A 17,671-nucleotide genomic window follows, 5' to 3' on the forward strand; every position below is an offset into this window, starting at 1 on the left:
AAGACTGAACTTAATAATGATAAACTATGATTGTTTGGAAAGCATTCAGGATGTGGGCATTCACATTATTGGTGGCTTTGAGTAAGACTGACTGTTAGACTCAGGACCAAAAAGATGCAGAGTAGAATGATTTGGAAGACTGGAAGCCTGGCTGGGGAAGGAGTGAACAAAAAGCATAGAAGTGTGCAACCAAGGAGGGTATGTTTAAGACACAGCTTCCTAAAGTCATTAGCACAGATAAAAAGAAGCCAAGTTCTTTGCAACAAGACAATAGAAAAGATGTCTTGAGGGCATCTGAGGAATCTGGGAGGCTACCCCTTCCATCACAGGCGGGAGCTCTTTCAGGGGCAAATTGTTTTAGGGTACCAGGGGTGGTCTTCTTTGCTTTCTACTCCAGGAAGCCTTGGGATTTATTTCCTTGTGTGAATCTAGGTAGTAAAGCACTCCAGCACTGCACCATTGCTCAAGCAGGCTCATAGGTAGCTCATGGCAGCAGTAAACCTATTTTTTGCTGAATTTGCAGGAGGACAAAATTTGTAGGAGTTCTAGGATCATGGTGGCTTCCACCAAGATTTCAAAGGAAGGCCTAGGAGATAAGATGCTCAACAGGGTTGGAGACCCCGTCAGAAGACGCCACTGGGGCAATACCTAGTGTAGCTGTGAGAGGGGAATCAAAATGAGACAGGCAGAGATACCAGCAATGTGAAATAACAGCCTTGGAAACCCACTGACATCAGCGTGGGGAGAAGGGACTGCAGCAACTTGGGGTGGGGTTTCCCAGGGCCTTGGGGGCCACCCCCTGCTGCAGTTGTATGAGATACCGGACATGGGGCTTTTAGACTTTAACATCTGCTTTGCTGTTGCTTCTGTCTTACTTTAGGCCAATTGCTCCTTTCTACTTGGCTTTTTCTCCCTTTTGAAATAGGAATGTATACTCTGTGCCTGCTTACTGATTGTATACAGGAAATAGATAATGGTTTTGATTTTATAGGATTGTAAATGCAAGGGCTTTGCTTTGAGTCTTGCATGAGACTTTGGACTTCAGTCTTCTGAATTAATGCTGGAGTAAGTTAAGGCTTTGATACTTTCAGAGATAAATGCATGTGTTTTACATTGTAAGAAAGACATGAATCTTTGGGGGACCAGGCGCAGAATGGTAATGATTTGGGTAATTTGAGTATAAATCAGGCATATATATATATATATATATATATATATAATATAATACTGTGGGGTATTAAGGGGGTGGAAATTTAATCTGACTGTGGTATTTAGAAGTAGAGTGAAAGTGCTTAGGATTGCGTTAGGTCATTAGGGTGAAGTTTCCATGCCTGACCCAGGTGATTTTAAAAATTCATTTGTTCATTTAATTTGAAAGGGAGGAGAAAGGGAAAGAGAGGGAGAGGAAGAGAGAGAGAGAGAGAGAGAGAGATCTCCCATCTACTGGTTCACTCCCTAAAGCCTGGATTAGGCAAGGCCAAGCCAGAGACTGGGAACTCAATCCAGATCTCCCATGTAGGTGCCAGGGACTCAAGTCCTTGAGCCTTTGTCTGCTGCCTCCCAGAGCGCTCACTAGCAGGCAGCTGGAATGGAGAGTGGAGACCAGACGTGGACCCAGGCACTCTGATATGGGATGTGAGCAGCCCAAGCAGCATCTTAACTGCTGGTCAAGAGCCTGCCCCAAGCTGCTGACTTTATAAGCAGATGGAGGGCTACGGATTCTGTCTCTTGCTATGTGTTGCTGTATGCTCCCTTGGGATTCTTCCAGCCAGAGGACCATCACCATTTGAGGCCTTCCTTGCAACTCCAGAACTATGAGCCAAAATAAGTCTGTTTTCTTTTAAAAAGTAGCCCACCTCTGCCCTTGTTGTAGCAATTAAAAGTTGACAAATTCACCTTCCTCACGCGTTGTTCTCTTATACATTATTTTCTTCCTCCCAAGGCTCCCTCATTGCCCATTTCTCCCAATCCATGCAGTTTCTAAGGATCACAGCACATTGCTGGACAAGAAGCAGGGAGTGATTAAAGTGGCCACAGGGATGCAAGTGTCCTCAGCAAAGCTCTGTAGATAGCTGCGAAGGCAGGAAGTCCTGGGCTGGCTCCGCATGCCTGGGATTGGGCTGCTTCCCTCTTGCATTATCTCCGAGTACCAGAAGCTGGGCTAACAGCTGAGAAGAAGATGAGGTGCCACATTAAAGGCAGGGGCATGCCGGATGACTCCCAGTCACTAAGTACAAGCTAGACTGAGATCTGTGAACATAAATTGTTGATTCAAGAAGCGAATTTGACCAGGAGGGCAGTGTTAACTTCCTGGAGTTAGTAAATAGCAAGAAACCCATCTTATCCTATCCAAGGATAAAGTAAAACAGACTATATCATCAATAGCAACAGCAATGTGGAGGCAGTGAAAATAATGCACAAAAACGAAGAAAAAAAAGAGCAGAAATGAATAACTTCAATGAGGCAGAGCAATCCTGAAAATGACTTATCTTAAAATCTTGATGATCATTTTCAACAACTGTGTGCATGAAGACTTGGTTTGTCTGAACCAGAATTAGAATGTATAAAAGTGAGATCTGGAGAGAACCATGGGCACAATCATTAAATGGGGGAGTGGTGATGGGATTCCAATGGCTGGAATCAAGTCTCTTCGAGGCAAGGAAGGCCAGTCATTGGTGCTCCTTGAAGGTGTGTCACTATGTGGAGTACATGTGAGAATAGCTGTCAGAATTTAGCAAAGGGGAACAGTTGAAAGGGTGAGAATTACAGAGATGAAGTTTTCAGGAACACTGGCCAGAGCTTGTAGAGCCACATGACTCAAGTCAGTGTTCCCGAGATAAAGGAAACGAAGGCTCAAGATAGATAGCAGGAGCTGACCTCAATTTAGGGAAAGCTGGAAGATGTCTATACAGCCTGGCAAAGGTTTCAGTCTAATGAGATAAACCCATGATTCTGTACATACAGATATAAAACAAGAGGTTATTTCTGAAAAACAAAGGTTAGCTTGACTTTAGTCTTCTTCCAAATACACTAAATGCTAGAAGACAGTTTGGCAGCACCTACTGAATTTGAAAAAAATATAGGATATGATCTAAGAAAATTGCATATATATTTCACATATGAAAGGAACACAATAATATTACTGGATATGCAAAAAGGACAAAATACGTTATTTACAAGCCCTCCTATAAACTGCTTTAAGATATCCTGCAAATTCAGCAACAATACACAAGAGCTCAGAATGAGACGCCCACCACATGGGAGGACTCAGTAAACAGTGATGATAATTAAATAAGAGAGAAGTCTAAATGTCACCACTGAAGTTATAAAGCTGAATTAAACACTGACATACATAAAGAGAGTCTTTATAATTCATAAAATAATAGTAATGTCATAACAATGATCTAGAACTGAATTGAAAGGAATTATTAACAAAGACTGTTCTACATGAAAGGAGATGTGAAGAATAAAAAGTGCTGAACACACTATCTTACATATGGATTTTATTTTTGCAATGTGTTTACACATTTTGGTTTTTTAGGCATACCTGTAATTTCTGTTTTTTCTAACATGAGTGCTTATTTCTGTAATAAACAGTGAAAGGTGAATAAACTAAAATCTAACAAAAAATTCCCAAAGTTGAATTGAATCTGATAATTTTTAAATCTGCACAAGTTTTAGTCTCTAAGAAGCTACCTCACTTTTTAAAAGTTTTTTCCAAATACTTGATTTTTTAAAATTTATTTATTTTACTTGAAAGTCAGAGTTACACAGAGAGAGAAGCAGAGGCAGAGAGAGAGAGACAGGGAGAGAGAGAGGTCTTCCATCTGCTAGTTCACTCCCCAGTTGGCTACAATGGCCGGAGCTGTGCTGATCCGAAATCAGGAGCCAGGAGCTTCTTCCAGGTCTCCCACGTGGGTACAGGGGCCCAAGGACTTGGGTCATCTTCTACTGCTTTCCCAGGCCATAGCAGAGAGCTGGATTGGAAGTGGAGCAGCTGGGTCTTAAACAGGGTCCCATATGGGATGCTGGCAATGCAGGCGGTGGCTTTACTTGCTATGCCACAGTGCTGACCCCTCCAAATACATAATTTTAATCTACTTTATAATCACAGGCTTAATTCCCCTCTGACCATAATATTCGGTAAGTAGAAAGTAGGATATTCACAATTTCATGGGAGTATAAACAAGGATGAAAAATGACAATCATACCACAAGATGTCTGTTTCATTTCCATACAATTTTTTTTTGTGTGTTCTGTGTAACATCTCCTTTTTTCAATGTCTCTAGGAAAATTGCACAAAGGTAGCCTACTGTGTTGGGCCTGGAACTCCCTGTTGGCTCCCTCCTTGGCCAATGACAATGGGGTATCTTCCCAGCTCACATTTTCTGGGGAGAAGAGGAAGTTCCAAGGGATGAACTTGATTGTCTTTGGTTTGCAAGACTGAGTTGTTTGTCCTCCATGTGACTCAGAAACATCTCATGGAACTCAAGATTCACTTATAGTAGGAGGGTGGGGGTCTTGCTACTTTCTGTGGAGCCCAGCAGTAGGTATGTAACCTCAGAAATGTTATTCTGTTTGTGGCCTTGGCTTCTTCATCTGGAAAGCATGAGTAGTAGACTTGTCTCAAAGCTCCCTTAAAGGACTGTATCACATCAGGGACGCAAAGCATCCAACGGGGGTCCCTTAATCAATGCTGCATCTTTACCAATCTAAGCTTTGAGGGAAAGACAAAGGATCAGCTGCAAGTGGGATGGTTCTCTGGAGGGCTCCTGATGGGTCTTAGAAAAGGAGGGAGGGAGACCACAAGGGAGAAGCACATAAAATCAAGGTGGATATGCAAGGATCTCATTTCTGTTCACTGTGCAACATCCACTGTAGGTGGCATGTTATCCTGCCCCTGTGCAAGCTCCTGGCACAACAATTCCAAATCACCTGTTAAATGCATTAGAAGAAAAAACCAAACAATACTTCCATGTCTAAGGAGAAGGGCTGTTTCTTTGTTTTAATAACTATAACTCCTAACTCTCCAGAAAGGAAAGGTTGCTCTTGGTTATGCATTTTAAGTGCAGAGTAGTGGGAGACTCAGGTTATTTATGGCCATCTCTTCATTTGGTTGTCGAATAGTGTTTCTTGGGAAGGCTACACTCCCTAATTCAGACTCTTGTAGTCTAGAAAGGGAAACTCATTTGATGAATTATTGACCAAGTCCAGGGTTTGGCCATTCTTGATTTTTCAGAACCCAGTCTCTGGCATCATATTCTTTAGGAATTATTCCTGGATCCTTCAATGTACTAGATTATTTCATGCCAACTCAACATTATCCCCTCCTTCCTTCCACTTTTTCCTGTGTGGAAGAAGCAAATTTGGGGACTGTATTTTCTAGACATTTGCCAGTAGGTGCATGGTTAGTTACTGCAAGAATAGGCATTTAGATGTTCAGTGAGAAGAGGAAGTCCTTGTTGTCAGCAGCAGCTACAAGGGAGCAGGTGCCAAGGGATGCTGGAGGCTGCTCCTGGCTTCCTTCTGCCCATCTTCCTGAAAAGTATACCCAGCAGCACACTTCCTAGATTCCAGCCCTTCCAGACTTCCTCATCAACACGACTCCAGCCCATTCCACAGTCGGTTAAGCTTTTCTCTGTATTAATCTCATTGCTGCCTAAAACATGCAGAGAGCCTCCTGTCTTCTTGTCCAGACCTCGAAACATCAGAATGAATCGAATGTTCTCTTCTTGAGAGTGTTTTAGCACTGTGTTCCTGTTATTCCTGAATCAACAGCTTAGAGGTTGATTCCACAGACTGTGGAGTAAAGAAGAAAATTTCTCAGGTTTTTAGCTGCTGAAAGAAGAGCAAAAAAAAAGCCCTAAGGGCAAATCAAGATCCCGTGCTGCTGAGCAGACCCACATCAGGAGCTGCTCAGCAACCCTTGTAGCAGGAAGACTGTGAGTGCGAATTGAAACTAACAAACCAATAGTAGTAAAGTGAGGGACTCTGATGAGTCATTTTAGTATCACAGGGTTAACCACTCAGATATATTGTGACTCTTTGAGTGATTGAATTTTCTTCTTTGTCTAGGATATAACAAATCTATCTACCAGCGGGAAACCAATTAAGGTTCTCCACTACCTGTCACTTGCCAACCGCTGGCTGGTTTTGTAGAACTTGACACCAATCACTAGCATAAAGAGGGTTGGAGGAATCTGGTTAAAGGTGATCCCCATGCGGTCAGAGCTGTGAAGCATTGCATCCTCCTTTTTGGCTGTCCCTGCAATTACACATTGCTTCATCGCGGAAATCAGGAGAGGGAAATGGCATACATCAATTGCCTTTTGCTGAAATGACACATACACTCTAAACCAGAGATTGGCAAACATCTCTGCAAAGAGGCAGCTGGCACCAGCACTCAGACTGGTGTATTGTAAGACCCATGTTGCTGAGGTTACCCAGGCTGTCGCTCCCCCTCTTCATGGAGGAACGACACAGGACCCTGCGCTGTTCTTTTGTCTGCTCGGCCCTCCCCGGGTTTGCTGCTGGTTCTTCCCGGGTTGGCTACCGTCCCTTCCACCTCTGTGGAAGGGCGGTTCCCCCTGCCACTTTCCCCATTTCTGCGGGGGAGCGGCACACCGCCGGCCGGCTCCCTCGGGGGCTGCTCAGGTGTTCCTTCAGATAGATGTTCCTCAGGTAGATGTTCCTGGTGCATGTTGTCTCTCTCCTCCTTTATAGTCCTCTTCCACCAATCCCAACTCTGCTACCCACACGCCGAGTACACTGCTCTCCTCCAATCAGGAGCAGCTCCTGCAGCTTGTCAAGTTGGTGAGAAGCAGCTGTGTAGAAGCTGTTTACTCCTCTCCCAGTGCCATATTGTGGGAGAGCAGATGCATAAAATAAGTCTTAATTCCAGTAACTTAGTCTAGTCCGAGTTGCTCCCCACACCAGGCAATGCCTATTTCCACCTGGAATTAGAATTCTGACTCCCTACTTCCACCACGTATTTTCTTTAACAGAGATGAAGGCCCCTGGCTTCAGGTTGCTCAGGCTGAACTTCTGAGCCTAGTTTGAGCAGTGAACACACCCTGCGTGGTTAGGAGTGCTCTGCTGCAGAAGCCACAACCATGCAGTCCTGCTCTGCACAGGTTCAAGATTCCTTTCCCGCCCCTCCAGCTTTCTGTCTTCTTCACTGATTTTCTCTTGCCTTAAAGATGCTTCTTAACGATCTTATTACATGTGCAGTCTACATTCCTTATGGAAAAATTAGAAAATTTAAATGATCAATAAGTAGACGTGTTTCTTTATAAAACTTTGATCCAATGCTAATCACGATCAACTCATTGTGTATGAATTTATCCTTTTGTACCTCTCCATGCATGTTGTCACTGCACTATTTCCCCCTCTTTCCTTTCTCTCCTTGCCCCATTCCTACCTTCCTTTCCATATCGGTCATTACTAAGTGTATAGTTCAGGTAATTATGTTGTTTTGCAACCCTTTTCTAGAACTCTTTGCATTTTACAAAGCTGAAACTCTTTACCCATGATATAATAACCCCTCATTCCTCCTTCCTCCCAGACCCTGGAAACCACCATTCAACTTTCTGTTTTTATGAATTTGACTACAGTGGGTATCTCATGTAAGTGGAATCCTATAGCCTGTGTTTTTTCATGACTGTCTTATTTTACTTAGCATAGCATACACACAGTTCACCAATATTGTTGCTTCTGATAGAATTTCTTCATTTTTTAAGCCTGAATAATATTCCATTTTATGTACATACCATATTTTTGTCCATTCTTCTATCAATGGGCATTCAGATTGCTTTCACATATAAGCCATTGTGAAAATTGTATCCATGGATTCAAGTGTACAAATAGCTTTTTGAGGTTCTGCTTTTTATTCTTTTGAAAATACACCTGGATCATATGCAGATTCTGTTTTTATGAGGAACTCTCACACCATGTTTTTTTTTTTCCATAGCAGCTGTACCATTTTACATTCCCACTAACAGTTGCAATTTCTCATCTTTGCCAGCATTTGTTGTTGTGTGTTTTTGTTTGTTTTTCTTAGTTGCCATTTTTCTCTTTTCTTAACACATTATTTATTTAAGAGTCAGAGAGACAGAGACAGAGAGAGAGCTCCTATCTGCTGGTTTACTCCCAAAAATGCCCACAATAGCTGGGGCTGGGTCAGGTCAATGTCAAGAGCAAGGGACCCAATCCAGGTCGGCCACATGGGTGGTACAGAGCCATCCGTTGAGCCATCATTTGCGGCCTTCAAGTATGCATATTTGCAAAACCAAGACTCAAATTCATGCACTCCCATATGGGAACTGTGCACCCCAAGCAGTTGTTTTAACTGCTAGGCCAACCCTTGCCCCCTGCTTTCTTTTAAATGGAAAAAAAAAAAAAAACCATGAAAGTTTAGAATCTGCTTTTTTCTGTCTAATTATATATCATGAACTTATTTTAAGTCAACATATATTCTTTTTAAAAAAAAGATTTATTTATTCATTTGAAAGAGTTACACAGAGAGAGAGGAGAGGCAGAGAGAGAGAGAGAGAGAGAGAGAGAGGTCTTCCATCCACTGGTTCACTCTCCAGTTGACCACAATGGCCAGAGCTGCGCCGATCCGAAGCCAGGAGCCAGGAGCTTCTTCCGGGTCTCCCACATGGGTGCAGGGGCCTAAGGACTTGGGCCATCTTGTACTGCTTTCCTAGGCCATGGCAGAGAGCTGAATTTAAGCAGAGCAGCCGGGTCTCAAACTGGCGCCCATATGGGATACCGGTGCTTCAGGCCAGGGCGTTAACCTGTTGTGCCACAGTCCCAGCCCCGACACATATTCTTTTGCTATCTCTTCTAGTGGTGGCATAGTTTTCTTCTCTGTAAGGCTGCCACAAAACACACCAAACACTAATGTAAGGAAGGGTTTTTTGGGGGGAACCGGACAGACTGGAGGGATGGGATGAAGAAGGAAAAGAGGAAGGAGAGCGTAAGAGAGAGATCAAGAGAGATGAAGAGAGATCGAGAGAGAAAAAGAGAGAGAGAGAGATATCAGGAGACGGAGAGAAAGAGAGCCATGTGTTCAGGAACAGGTCGTTTAAAACTTTTAAAATGGGATAATAAAGACATAAAGGGATATTAAGAGACTGTTGTAAATGGAAATGAGGTGCTACACACACACACAAAACCCAACAATGGTCACTGGCACATTGGGAACAATAAATGCTAGCAATGATTATCAATAATTTTATTATTGTTTACGCACTGTGCTCATGGGTCTAAGCAATTCCTTATCAACTTTGAGGTTGCTCCTGAGAGTTCAGTTTATAAAAGGTCATGAAAATTAGCTTCCAAAGTGCAGTCATTTCTCTCTTGAAACCTCCTGGACAGGTGTTTTCCTTCAGAGATGAGTTGACTGAAGTGAGAATTCCACCCTGGTGGGCTGAGAGCCAGCCTCTATCCTTGGCTCCCTCAGAACCACTCTAGGTCATGTAGAGTAGGGGCCACCATGGAATACACTGCTCTAGACTGGGTTTTTATACAGCCCTCTCTTAGTTCATTACCAGGCTGTCACAGCAGCTGATCTGTGGACCTGAAGCCTTTCTGGGGGCTCTAGACAGTATGCATGGCCTGGGAGAAAGCTTAGTCAAATATTTACATAGAGGAATGTGGCATTTCCTACCTCATGCTCTGATTACCATCAGGGTCTTATCTTTCCCCCATAAAAGGAAGTGTGGCTATGTATTAACACTAGAAAAATAATAGAGTCTAGAATTTAAGACCTGTAAGTTTCCCAGTGTTCTGCTCTATTATTATCTAAGGGTAGGAAGGAAATTCTACTGGAGGAGGGTGGCTGCAGGCTATGTGAGGCTGGTGTCCGTAAGGTCAGGTGTACTTTGGAGAACAAAGTGTTTGCCTTCTCTGTAAACTCAGATTTTCTTGAAGAATCCGAAGGTCCCTGTGGGAACTATTCGCTTTGCTTCTCCTTTTTGGCACATTAAAGCAAGGGAATCACTTATGGAAAGGACAGTCTTCTCTCCCAAGTGTCTCTTAAAATAGGAAAACACCCAAGAAGAGCTTCCTGAGTGTGCTGTGGGAAGAGCACAAGCTGACCTGTCAAACAGTACTGGACTGGAATTTTGCCTGCACAACAAAACAGCCAGTACTGAGCTGGTAACAAAACTTTTCTGTGCTCCCCGGTCTTCTTGTCTGTAAACTGGAAACAGGCAGTGGGACCTAACACAGAGACTTTGTGTAAATATTAAGGGAGATGATATGTGCAGCGAACCATGGTTATCCTTTACTATATAAGATATAAAGTGGTCACACTGAGTTTGGAACTTCCCAGCCAAATGAAAGCAAACCGGGTGTGCTTGAATCCTGGGCACTTTAAACATCAACAAATGCATGATTTTATTATCAGTTTTTTTTTGTTGTTGTTAAATTGAAAACAAACTTCTAAGAGTCTGCATAATCTGAGTTGGAAAGTGCAATTGCCTTCCAATGTTATCACATCCACGGCCACTATACAAAAACTCATCCCATCTTAACATGGAAGACACCATCACTTTCTCCCATGGGGTATCAATGCCATACAAATAAACTGAGAACAGTTCATTTGTCCTTTCTTTCCACCAGAAATTTCTGAGTACTTACCGTGTGCTAAGAACATACTGGGTCCTGCAGATCTCCAAATGAAGCAGATCCAATCCCTTCCCTTCAGGGTGATCCCAGCCTAGTGGAAGAGAACGATCCTTGCTATAGTTTGGATGTAGTTTGAGTCCTGCAGAGCTCCTCCAGCAAGAAAACTGTTCCAAGTGTGGTGATGTTGAAAGAAGCTAGAACCTTTGGCGGGATGGTAGTGGAATGTGGTTAGATGGAGTTTCACCCTTGGAATGGAGTAATGTCATTACCCCAGGATCCCAGCTAGTACCCACAAGAGTGGCTGCTATAAAAACAGTACTCCTGAATTTTTCTTGCTTCCTGTCTTGCTGTGTGATTGTCGCACCTTCACTTGGCCGACTTCCTTTCTCAGGCAGGTGATCAGCATCATGCTGTTTGGACCCTTCAGCTACCAGAATCATAAGCCAAATACATCTCCTTATTTTAAAAAGTACCCCGTGTCCGATATTTTGTTATAACAACACAAAACAGACCAAGATATCCTCTAAGTTGACCATTTCATATCATAACTGATAATTGCAAGGACAGAGGTGCCTCCAGGGGCAGTAGACAAGGATGAGTAGATCCAGCATTTGTAGGCTTCCAGGTTCCTCCTCCGCATTTCCAGTTGCATGGAGTTCATAGCCCTTCCCCATATTCAGTTCTAGAAAGCCCTGGGACAGCTCTGACAGTTTGAGCGTTTTCCATATGTTGAGCGAGCATTTGTTTCCTGGTAACTGCCACACAACCGCAGAGTTAATCTCTTCCTTCTTCCACATGACAGCTCCGCAGATCCTGAAGTCAGCTCTCAGGTGGCAGGTGAGCAAGGATAAGCTTAGCTCAATTTGCACACATGAGTACGGCGAGTTCTGGGGCTCATCCTGGCTTCCAGAAGAAATACTGTTTGACACTGAGGGTATGGAGAAATTGTCTTATTCTCCATTGTTTGTATTCTAAGGGCTAGCCTTACGAATTGCACTCTAATTTATACAATGTGTTGGCATGCATTATTCACAGTATCCTCATGTAAGCCGGGTAGGATGGTGCAGAATGATTGGGTTTCTTTTTGCTTACAAATAAACAAGTCTAAGAGAGATGTTGTGCCCACACTATGCAGCTAACATCTAGTAGAACTTGCACCCAAATCCTGAGGCCCTGGGTGTAGAGTAATTTCCACTCTGATGTCTTCTGTGTTCTGTGCTAGTTGTCTGACATTCAGTTATTCCTTTCTATAATCTCCAAATTAGTCTTCCCCAAAATACAGCTTCTTAATATATTGCCTACATTTTGCCACTTCCATTTTGACCTTCCTAAGGTCAAAAACTCTCAATAATTACTCTTAAGTGGCAAGGTGAACCTCTAAATCCTTACGATGACATTCAATGCCCCTCAATGTTGTTTTGTCTAGCTGCCAGGGATTTCAGGGATAGTAAGGTGGGTGGACGCAATGTAAGAACACACTGTAGTGCTAGTGCATCTGCACAAGTTGCTTTGAGAGTGTGCACCATGATAGAGATGCACCCAGGGCCAGTAGAAAATGGAACTGCAGAGATGAGAACATAGCAGAGCAGAGAAGGGTTCCAGGGGCTGGGGATGCCCGAGATGCAATTTAAAGACATTTGTGCCCTTAGAGTGTCAACAGAAGTCAAGATCATCTGGAGCAGAGAAACAACTTGGTGGCTCTGTGTGCAGGAGACCATAAATAATTTTGTGTTGCTGGAGTGCTAAGCAAAAGAAGGGACTTAGAGAAGTAGGAGCCTGCAAGGGAGCCATGGCCAGGTCCTGTGAGGTGTCAAGTGAAGGGATTTGGACTGTGTCCTACAGGCTATGATGAGCCAAACAGGATTTGAAGCAAGCCAGTTGTAACTGTGTTTGGCTTTTGCATTGGAGAGTCAGCTCTTCAGTAACCCTGTGGAGGAGAGAGGACTGGAGTTAGAATTGGAGAAGGTTGTTTGGTTGCGATGTAAGGAAAACTATTGCCATGAACTGGGTGAGAGAAGATAAAGGGCAGTGGAACTAATCACAAAAAGAGCAAGGAGAGAAAGAATTTTCAAATATCTTTTGGAGAAAGAACCAGAAAAACTGATGTCTTGGAGGTTGTGGCAGATAAAGAAGAAGGAGTCAGGCTGCTCATTTGTTCTTAGGAACTGCCAGACTGGGTGGAAGATACTATTTTTTTTTTTCATTTTAAATTCACTTTATATACAGTAGACCAACTCTATACTAAGTAGAGATTTCCACTCTTTTCACCCACACAGATATTCAAAGTATAAAGTACTATTTGAAGACAGATTTTACCATTAATTCTCATAGTATATCTCATTAAGGACAGAGGTCCAACATGAGTAGTAAGCGCACAGTGACTCCTGTTGTTGATTTAACAATTAACACTGAAAGATACTATTTTGTTGCTGCACTTGTACCTGGGATGAGGCTTTGAAGAAAGGACATGTGCAAAATCTATTTGTAGTTAAACTGATGCATTAAGCCAATCCAATAACAGAGCTCTCTCTGATCCTTAGGTGGTGGCCAGTCACTTGTACCTGTCCAGTCTCCTTCCCAGGCCCTCAGCTAGACTTCATGCAGTTGGGTGTGATCATGCAATGGGGCTCTAGGAAGAGAACAGATATTTTCATTTTTAGGTTAGGTCCATGCACACCCATATGTTTTATCCATTCTGCCAGCCTGATGCAGAAGAACGTAGTTGGACTTGAAAGGAGAGGAGATTGGTCCCGGCACTGCAATGTGGATGAGTGCTGGCCACCAATCAGGAGGTCAATGAGGAAGGACTTCTGTCAAGTTTGCTCCACTATGCAAAGTGCTTGCTTCGTATAGCAGTTAGCCCAGCATCACTGATACGCCTTTCTCAGCTGGAGAGAGAAGCAGATGGCATTTCATTCATAGTTATTAGCGCCAGTCACTGTGCATGGCAGATTTGTGTACATTACTTCCTTTAATCCTGTGGGTACTCTCGTAATTTTCCAACACTCCTGTTTTTCAAGAAAAGACTCTGATGTTTATTGACCTGCTGAAGCTTATACCCTATTTTCCTAGTCACAAGTGCGTAAGACTGTGTAATATATATATAATTTCTTAGGAAATACTTTCTTTCTACTTTTCCTATAATTGAAAAGTAAGACAATAATGAAAAATAAAAGGAGAAAATCAGAAGAGGAAGAGGAAAATGACAACTTAATTGAACTGAGCTGGTTCAGCTTCTTTAAATGTCAGATGTGTTAATAGGCATATGCATTGAGTTGATGTGACTTTGTCAGCTGATGAAGCCATCACTGATCAGTGCTTGTAGATGAAATGCTATGTTTTTGCTTCCCCAATTCTCATGTCCTTTCCACTTGAGGTCTCTATGCTTCAGCCATGCTGGTCTCCTTTCACTTCCTTAAATTTGTTGTGGTCTTTCCTGCCCCAGGGACTTTGCAAGTGTTGTTTCCTTTGCTTGGTGTATTATTGCCCCCTCCATTCAGTTGAGTGACTTATTCTCACCCTTCTGCTTTCTCCTTATATATCACTTTCTCAGGGAAGCCTTCCTTAACCTTGTGGCTGGGTTATAGCCTCTGTACGTTTGCTTACTGCATTTAGACTTCTGCTTTGTGACAGGCATTGGAATTTCAATTGTGTAATCACTTCTATAGTGTTTATGTCTATGCTTGGTGGACTGTTGGCTCTATGAAGGCAGGAATGAAGTCTGTCTGGTTGATTTCTCTATCGCCAGAATGAATTCCAATGTGTGGCACATGGTGTTCACAGTGGATGAATGTGAAAGGAAATTTTTCTTTTTTATAAATTAAAAAAATATCAGACCTAAAATTATGCAGTTCCAACTGACTTTCTGGCAAATAATACATATGTAATATTTTGCAATGAATCAGGCTACTTGGTAATTGGATGCTGTCTTAAATCTAACCAAATCAGGTGTTGTCCCAGTTCATAAGCTGAGAATCAGAGTGTGAAGGTTTCTTGCAGATTCCCCAGGGTCTTGAGTCACCTCCTCCTGGTGCTGTCCCGCACACTCTTGGACCCTTACTGATGGGATTTGACATCATGTTGACTCGGGAGGCACATGGCAGTGAACCCTTGCCTTGGAGGAGAAGGAAAAGAATGTTAGAGTCAGAATCTCAGTTCTGCTACTTTAGGAGCTAAACAATCTTGGGGCAACTTTGAGGCTCGGTTTCCTTGCTTGTAAAATGGAGAGGAGGTCCTCTTTCCAGCACTTCCTCCTTGAGTCCTTTGCAAGGCTCGACTGTGCTAATGTGGGTGGAAGTGTTTTCAGAGAGACTGGCACTTAGCAGGAGCTCAAGAAATTTAAACTGACACTGAATGCTCTTCTAGAATTGGGGTTTATTTCAGACGCTTAGGGTGTCTTTATTTGAACAGGAAAATCAGCAGCTTTACTAAGGGAAATGAGTCCTTTGCCTTTCTCTGGTGGATTAAAAAGCTGATTTAGTTTCTGATGCAATGGAGAGAACAGAAAATTGATCTGGTACCCTAGTCGTGAAAGTATACCTTCCTTATAAAGTATAAGTTGTTGAGCAAAGAGTAGCAGCCTGATGGGTCACACACTGTCTCTGATGGAACCTGTGTCTTGATCTTCTTTAGCACATAAGACCTTTAAGAAGCTTCTTTTCTAGATTCTGGCTTCTTGAAACACCTGCTATGCACCAAACACACCCTGTTAAGCTCTGGGCACACAATAATTCATTTGCTCTTTACACTGTTTTTTTTTGTGATGAATCTGTTATAATGCCCATGTTCATGATAAGGAAACTCAGATTCAAAGCAATTATGCAGCTTGCTTTTAGTCACACTGCTAATAATCAGCAGATCCAGCATTGGAACACAGTTTGCCTAAAGCCGAATCTCATGCACTTCAAAGCACTTTACATTCTAACCCCAGTGAAGCACAATGAAGACCAAAAGTTTGGGTAGGAAACTACTCTAGCTGTATTATTCTTATTAATAACTATGAATTTTAGTGTCATTGTCTATCAACTTCAGAAATAACCAGAGGTTCCACTGGAATATGGAACTTTCCATTTCATTTTTACAGAACTCTGTTTTTGATTTCCTCTTTCTCTTTCTGATGGTGCATGAAACCCCCTGGGTAGAGAGAATGTTTAGAGAAGTGGAAAAGCATTGGGCTGGGGGCTATTTCTGACCCTGAGTGTCTACTAGCAAGACTCTGGTGGACTGATTCAAGAATCAGCCTCAGTTTTCCTCATATACGAAATAAGATAACGTGTGCTGTTTGCTTGCCTATGTTTATGGATTTTGAGAGGATCCATCCAGATAATTGTAGAATGTTAAGCAAAAAATGTCCCATTATGTTAAGACAGAGTTATGACTTTGTTCCCACTTTCTTGAATCCTATAGATCCTCTTTGCACTTTGTTCCTGTTGAGAACTTGTGATTGTGCAGGTCTAATGACCAAAGCTGTCTCCCTATGACCTACACACATCCTGAAGAGCTTCAATATTTGCATACGAACATGTTTTTTAATTGGAGAAGATAGGATTTTGAGACTGTGGACTCAAGGCACCACCATGAGATTCATTTGGTTTCATTGACATGAACTGAATCCTTCTTTTGTGGATGACTTTGTTACACGAACCCAATCTGTGACTATAGTCTATGGCCTAGAGTCTTGTCACCATCAGAATCAAAGTCAAACATCGCAGGGACTAATGGTTTCAGGGAGCTAGTCTTTTCTGTGACCACAGATGTCTACTTTGGCGGTTTTTCTCAGTGTCAGAGAACCTTGATGGAATTACAGCCCTGCAGTTCATTTTTCTTCCTGTTTATTAACTGGAAAAGCTCTGCGCCAGCTCTCTTTGCCTTATCTGAGGAGACAGATCCAGCCATGAGTTAAGTCATGTGGTCCAGTCAATTGCATTTCCACAATATTGTTAGAACGGCTGGGAGATTAGCTTTACTAACCATGGAATGAGCTCCTAGGATAATTTATTGTTGATTATTTTTTACTGAAGCATCTGTGGAAAGCAAGCAGGAGGAGGAGCCAGGAGCACTGAATTGGTGGTTTACAACTGTGCTTGTCTCAGGGGCTACTTTGAGCGCAGCCGCTAGCCTTTCAGTCTTGATTTGCAATATGGGCAAAATACGAGGGTGCTTAGAGAGAGCAAGAGAGGGGCAGGGGAAGTGTCTCTATGGCAATATGTGAGTGGGATGTGCACTACAGACTTGATCTCACCAGGTAGATAAAAGTAAGGGAGAGGGTTATTTATTCTCCACAGAGGCTGATTGAACTGGGCAATACAAAGTGAAAGTTGATGATTGGCATCATGAATAACACCTATATGGTGGTGGTGGGAAAGAGATGCGCTGGTGGAGTTGGAGAGTAGGAGGTCAGGAGCAGGTCATGAAATGCCTTGATGTCCAAACTGTTCAGACCGCTGCTCTGGGAATTGGGCAACTCCCAAAGGGTGGTGAGTAGTAGGTTGTGGGCAGGGAGGACTAGAATGTTCTCTATTAAGCAGCTAATATGCGTTGTAAAATATTCAGAGAAGCTCAGCAAAAACCTTACCATTAAGTCAAAGGGATAACTTGTTGTTCACATTAGCTCTGCATGATAAGTGGACTACCATAGGTGTCCTCACGTAGCGCATGAAGAAATGGAGGATTGGGGAGACTAAATTATCAAGTATACACTACTCAAAGAACTCAGGAGTTAAAACTTATACAAAAGTGCTTTAAAATGTCATAAAATGGAATTAAAATGTAAATATATTTGGGTGTAAACATGTTAAAATCATTTATATGAAGAATATTTCAACTTTTGTTACTTCATGCAACTTTTTTAATGAAGAAAACAGTACAAATATTTTTGCAGCAAAATAAAATTAGTTTTAATTCACTTTTCTGTGAACGTTTGTTGTATGCTCATATTTTAATACTTATACTTCTTATTGGCAGGATTCTGTTGACCATTAATTCCTATGGACTTCAGTTGGAGACTAAATAATACTTATTCAATGTCTCACATGAA

This window comes from Oryctolagus cuniculus, chromosome 6 (assembly GCF_051225735.1).
Source record: "Oryctolagus cuniculus isolate XC-2025 breed Fujian yellow rabbit chromosome 6, ASM5122573v1, whole genome shotgun sequence".
Lineage (NCBI taxonomy): Eukaryota > Metazoa > Chordata > Mammalia > Lagomorpha > Leporidae > Oryctolagus > Oryctolagus cuniculus.